The sequence below is a fragment of the Idiotropiscis lumnitzeri genome, chromosome 11 (assembly GCF_059441095.1).
Source record: "Idiotropiscis lumnitzeri isolate Australia: NSW breed Sydney's pygmy pipehorse chromosome 11, RoL_Ilum_1.0, whole genome shotgun sequence".
Classification (NCBI taxonomy): Eukaryota; Metazoa; Chordata; class Actinopteri; order Syngnathiformes; family Syngnathidae; genus Idiotropiscis; species Idiotropiscis lumnitzeri.
Window position 1 is genome coordinate 4,367,991 of NC_142401.1, and position 6,820 is coordinate 4,374,810.

General features: G+C 39.1%; 1 non-coding gene across 1 annotated transcript; it reads right to left on the reverse strand.

Moving 5' to 3' along the window:
• Positions 1–271: 271 nt before the first annotated feature.
• trnat-ugu (transfer RNA threonine (anticodon UGU)) lies at positions 272–344 on the reverse strand. Its single transcript has one exon. It is a non-coding gene; the product is annotated as a tRNA-Thr (tRNA).
• Positions 345–6,820: the final 6,476 nt, after the last annotated feature.

Below are 6,820 nucleotides of genomic sequence, written 5' to 3' on the forward strand. Positions count from 1 at the left end.
ACTAAATTTCAAAATTCTTCATTCCTGTTCAAAATGGTAAAACACTGACAACTTGTTGGAACTGCATGAGTGAACATAAAGGCAGAAGCTCGTTCCATTTTTTTTTTCATTTGATGGCAAGCCCCAATAAGTATGAAAAATGTTTTAATAAATGTGCCCTATAAAGTGACATTTATAAATATTTACAAAAATGACACATCATAGACATGCCAAATTTGAATGGCTTCAAAGTATAAATTGTCTGCAGGAATCCATCATGGGAATAGTCACTAGGCCTCAGGGAGAGTTGAACTCCCGACCCCTGGTTTACAAGACCAGTGCTCTCACCGCTGAGCAATGAGGCCCAGTATTCAGAACGAAGAACAGGTCCATGCATCAGCTCAATACTAGAACTAGTTAGCAGTCGCATTTGTTTGGCACCGGTTTTATCCCCTTCCTTATACGCACCACCCATTTTTACCACCATGGTTGGTTTCTGGTGCTCTGGCCATCAGTCTGCATGAATAACATCATTACAGACTCCGTGCAGCTTACCTTGCTGACAATTATAACTTACAAATAATAAACAATAAATAAGTCAATGAACAACAACAATAAGTGATGCTTCAATATTTAAAATGTTAGCAAAAAAAAAAATAAATAAATCTTTGTAGTTGCAATCTGCATTGATGTGCGTCTTATAAGATTTCAGATTTCTCATTTCCTGACTGTCTTTATCACAGGAGACAATTATTCCAAAAGCGCCATTTTATCTTTGAGACCAAAGTCTCACGGTCCTGATGGAAGAAGCCGAAAATGAGATGCTGCCTCGGGACCAATGAGAATGAAGGAGTGTGCATACATATAAAACATAATGCACGATATGCGTACACGCACACACGCAGCCATCACATCAGTCACCGATATCTGCGCTCACAGGCAGCATGATAAAAGGTGCATTGTCAGAAGTTGGAAAGCCCCCAGATATGTTTTCCTTCTTGCGCGTATGACGATCATTGTTTTCGTCTGCGCCGCAATTTATGAACATATTATTCCTCGGAATGAATGGGACCGCTTTATCAGAAGGCTTCGACTCGTGGTTGGTGCTGATAGTGTTCCGAATGACAGGATTCTATGCCGCGGCGAGACATTCTTAAGGTCAATTAATTTTGCAGCGATGAAGTGTAATCACAAAGTCATAAAAGAATCATCGCGGCTGAATGACTTCTTCAGTATTTGGTTATGTAACTCAAACCGTGTGCTTACACCTCCTCCTGGCCTTGTGTCGGAGTGGAAGCTTTTGCCGAAGACGTGTTTTGCACTTGCACGAATTGCTGCATCCTCCCAGTAGCCCTTCGCTCTGAAAGCTGAAAACAGTTTCGGGAAATGTGATTTATTTATTTTTTTGAAGAATTTTTTTTTCGTAGTGCTGCGTTCCCCCCTTTCAAGTAATATCACTGGACCCCATGCGACCCCCATGGACCAGCGCGATCAAGTTAAATGACAAACAGCCACGCTATGCAAAGCCACAAGGACTTTTGTCTGCATGATTGGGTGCTTTATTTTGGACATAATTACTTTTTACATATAGGGCAGCTTGAGTATTTTTTTTTTTTTATTTGGAACCAGTAAATCGTTGTTTTTACAGTCAAGCGCTAGGATTGTCTTTGCGCTAATAGTGAAAAAGAATAACAAATGTGTCTGTTATTGGAGTCTGACCTACTCCAGGGGCTTGGGGCTAATTAATGGCCGTGTGACAGCTATTGTGTTGTAGATGTGGCCTTCTACTACTGAGGATTTCTTTTTTTTTTTTTTTTTTTTAGGGGCCGAGCACTGCCACTTTTTATTTCAGTTTACTCTGCCCCATTTCTTAGGGGGAGGGGGATAGAGACTGAAAACAAACAACACTGATAAAATCCCAACTTTATGTAAACCTGATAGAATAAATAACATTATTTATTTTACTGTTGTTACTGAATGTTTTCTTACATATTGCTATTTAAAAAAGCGATAAGTGTTCCCTGTCATTGATTATCTGTAAGGAATTCAACCTTTATTCGCTGTGTTGTGACAAAGTGCTGACCTCAATGCTCTGCAGCTTGTGCATGTTTGTGCATAAATGCAAAGGTTGCTGTGGGAGTGTTGGAGAGCCGGACACTGGCTTTATATTGCAGAGTGACATTTTGATTTCGGGATTTGTTTCACCATTAAAATTTTTTTTTTTTACCCTTTAGTTTATCGTATATGACATATACAGCTTATTGGGCTATTATAAAACAAAATGTTGACTTTGATATTTCATTTTCAAGCCACCAATATTCTTTACTTAATTGACGAGGATACCTCATTTTGAGCTTCGCAAACACTCCCAAAATACATCCCTGCACTCAGATTCTAATAAATTCTAATATGTGTACCGATACATATCCTCGGGGTCTAGAATTTCTATCTCAGCATATAAAGCTCGGGGCAAACGCACACGTCTCAGTAGAGCGCCGCGGTTGGAAATCAATAATACATGTCAATAATGAGCCGATCCATTACGGCAGTCAAAGGCTTTGCCATCCAATTACAAAGGCGGTCCGGTCATTTAAGGAGTCAACCTGATTGTACTATCACATACATCAGTGCCGGGGCTTAATGCACTTCAGTCAGTTTGCTTAGCAGGATGATGAAGTACCCCCGGTTTAGGTATTAATTAGAATTCCAAACCTGGCAAGAGGATACTATGATGGGGAGCACAGGCGAGAATGTGCTTTGCAGTAATCAGCGGCGCTCAAGTGTGACGTCACACTCGCGCGGTCTCAGAGAGGGATAAAAACACTCAGCAAATCCATTCGGGCGAGTGGGGCAGGCGTTGGCAAAGCAGGTGTATGGATTGTCTCAGCTCTGGGAACAAGTCGCTGACCCTTTTCCCTGATCCCTTTCCTGTTGAGTGGAGATACCGTTGGTTTGTTCCGTGCCACTGCAGCATGTTTTCCTCATATCACAATTCTCCTCCTCTATTTCAGTCATGTCATGTTCCAGGTGGAGTGACGGAGCGCAGACACGGGCGGTCCAGGAAATTTGTGTCCTCTGTCCAAAAAAACATGTTTTGACCGTCTGTGCCACATCTGGAGGGATATTTACTCCTGAAGCCATTCTTTTCAGGCGGCCACATGACACAATATGCTTGACAGGATCTATTTGCACACCCTGCAAAAGCAAAACATATTTTGGACCAAATGAGAGGAAAAAGGTCAACTGAAGCGGGTGTGAATAGAAGACAAGAACAAAAAAACAGATAAGAGCTATCTTTAGTCGTCTATTAAAAAAACAAAAGCTTACTTTTTTTTTTTTTGCAGCCGTAAATGTGCCACGAGTGTGCCACTTATTCTGCAAGCCAGTTTATGACAGTAGTACAATGCAGTAAGTGGAAACAAAACAACTGAGTCATGTATTACGCAACTCACTAGTAGTTTCAGCATGCTATTTATGCCTTAGCTCAGTGGTGGCAAAGTGCGGCTCATGGCCCAATAATGGCCCGCTACGTTCTTTAATCGGGCCCACCGAGTATTTATTTTATGAAGAATCCTTTCAAGTTAATGCATTAATTATGATTCATTATAGTAAAATTGGTCGACTAAAATTCATGTATTCATTTCATTTAGCGTACTTTAGATTTATTTATTGCAAACATTCAAATAAAGTAACATTTAAATGATACCCATTTATCATTGTTTTAATTCGAATGAAAGTTAGTTCATAGATTAATTGATTAAAAATGGCAATTTGTTATTTTATTTTTAAAATTTATTTTGCCAAGTTTACATGCATTCATTAATTTTTTTATTCTTAATGCGTTTCATTAAATATTCAATTAATTAAAGAAAAGCAAATATTCATATAAGAAAAAAATTCATACTTTTAGAAATTATCTTAATTAATGATTGGCTCCATTGGTTTTATTAAGTTATTAATAATACCTCTACAAACAGAGAATATTGTTTGATTATGTGTCAGTATCTAAAAATAGTCGTGTCAGAATTGTAATTTCATATAATAAAACTTTTCACATATTGTCATACGCAGCATAACCTTTTATTTATTTTTTGCCTCATTTATGAACACATCTGCTGCACAACGCGCTAACGCTGCCCAATCAAGACTGAACTGTGCTGCAGTGTGCCTTGTTTGGCAACTCGAGTGACGTCGGCCACTATTTATTTTTTAATTTTTGCATCGCCCGTGACCAACGTCACAACAGTTGCAGATTTTACAGCCCATCAAAAATGCGATATCGTCATGTGAGCTTTTATGATCAAAATATACATATATACTAGTTTGAAGTGAGATTCAAGCCAAGCCAGACCAATAACACGTTATACAGTATACTCATATACCGTACATTGTGTTTTACAATAAAACTGAAATATAGTTATGATTTTATATTCCCCTGTGGATGAGAAAGTAAAACGTGGAGAGTCTTTGTTGCTGAAATGCAAAGAATGAATGGAGCCAACAGCTTCTGAAACATCCACACCTTCCCATTTTATTTTTACGGTCTTTCCTTTTATTGATCATCACCCGTTTCCTCTCTTTGTATTATTATGAAATACCTATAGCGACCATGGGAAGACCGTTTCTTCCTTGACAACCGTGCCATGTTGTTTTCAGTTCAATTGCAAATACGAAGACACCTAAAAACATTGTTCCCAGATAAGAACGCTGTAATGTGAGTTTTGTGGGATGGTCAAACACCTGATGTGGGGCGGGGGTGGTCCAGCCCAATCGTTGCCATGCCTTAGATTCTGCAGAAAGTACAGTACCGGCATGTTCTAATACAACTAAAAGATGTTGATTGCATTTTACACCAAATGGTTTCCCTAATGTGATGACCTTCATGCAAGTGAAAAAAAAAAAAAAAAACACAATATGGTGACTACGCCGTGCACCCTCCCCGACTCTCACTTCTTTGTGATTGAGTTTAACTTAATCCCCCTGCAAGCCATCTGGAATGGGAGTTTTGACAGGGATGTATTGTATGCGTATACGCGCTCTCCTGCAGTCAGGTCCAAATCCCAATACCACTGAGCTCATTCTTTGACTACGCCCCGCTGCTGAAAGGGTGTACTCTTAATCTCCCATGTTGCAATTTTAGCTGCATAGATTGACCTTCAAATATGTTGATGAAAAGGAGAAATGAGGTGAAATATTCCCATCCCGGTATGTGGGCATCAAACTGGAGTTGTGGGCCATCAAATCTAAGACACCAAGCCGGCAACCATCCCAGCCTACCCGTGCATCGCAAGGTGTCCTTGAAGCTTGCCGAGACTCCTTCACTGAAGCTGGTCAGTGTTTGCACGTTCCTCGAGCGATCAGCCTTCATACAGCATCAATCAATCATCTCCGAGAAAGGTTAGCTAAGGGGTTAACACCGCCAACCTTTCCCATCTGTTGCCAAGGAAGTGTAGCCTGTTGTGCAGGAAACAGGGAGAGCGGTTTCCTGTTATGAAGAGAGGCTTTTAAAGGGTTGCACTCATTCAATCAGGCAACAGATGCTGGGCCAGGAAGCCCAGCCAATTGCAAAAGCTTTGGATGTCCGAGAGAAACTGTTTTTGGAAATTGCTTTTAGGAACTTTTCTATGCAGTGATCGCTGAAAGAAACAATACACTGACAACAGAAGAATCTCTGCTTGTTTCTATGATCTGTAACTTGCAAACTGTCTTTACTTTTAATAACTTCTGGCATATTGTAGCAATTTTATTTTTTTTACAGAACCCCTACGGTAAATAAACAATGGCTGTACTGTTTTCCTTTTGATTTCAAAAGCACTGGTCAACACATTTTTACAATTGTTTTAATCTTTTTTTGTCTACTTTGATTCTGACTCTGCCCTCGTTTTTCTCTACCACATCATCTTTTAATGATAATAATAATGATAACATAATATCAATAATTCAACATGTACTTTGTACTATTGTGATAAATTTACTCATATTTATCAATCCAGGATTTGGTCAAAAATGTTTGATCCATATTTTTTAAAATGTTTGATCTACATTTTTTTCAAGTTATTTTAAAAGAGCGATAGTAATATATATATATATTTAATTATATTATCTGCGTACTGTTAAAAGTGACAAGTTATCGGATGATGGGCAATAGAGTGGGCGAGCATAAATAGGTGAGTTTAGAGCAAGTATGTGAAAGTGGTAACCGAGACTGCGTTGAGCAAAGACTTCAATAGCGGCTAAAATAAAAGTAATAATTAGAAAACAAAACAAAATTTCGTTAAATTGTGTCGAATTGGTCACTTTTCAGGCACATTTGAGGCAGTCCAAGCAACGCGCACATTAGCTTGTTAGCTAGTTAGCCGCTAGCCACCAACAACACGACAGTGAGAATTATAATGGCAGACTCTGGAAAGTAAGTACCTACGCCAAGAAAAAAAAAGAATGCCTCCGACTTCTTAATGTTGAACTGTGAAGATTAAGTAAACAAGACGACCAAGCTGTTTCAATTGGGCTAATTAATGCCAATATTGACAAGGAATTTCCATCGTTAGCATATGCATTGTTGTGTTGCTCTTTGCCATGTTAGTTTTATTTTTTTTCATCATCAGAGTTAAAAACAAAATTAATTTTAGTTAGTAGCCCTCCAGAAGTTTGTTGCTAAGAGTCGATGGCGAGCATTGAAAGACATTTTAAAAATAGCGATACGTCTTATCCACATTCAATACACACGTATTTGATTTGTGTGCAGAAATAAAAGCCGCGTATCAGTAACGCGGTGGCTTTGCGCTCCGTGAAATCCTGCCTCAGTCAGGAAGCCAAAAGAGGCAGAGCACCTCCCGTTTGT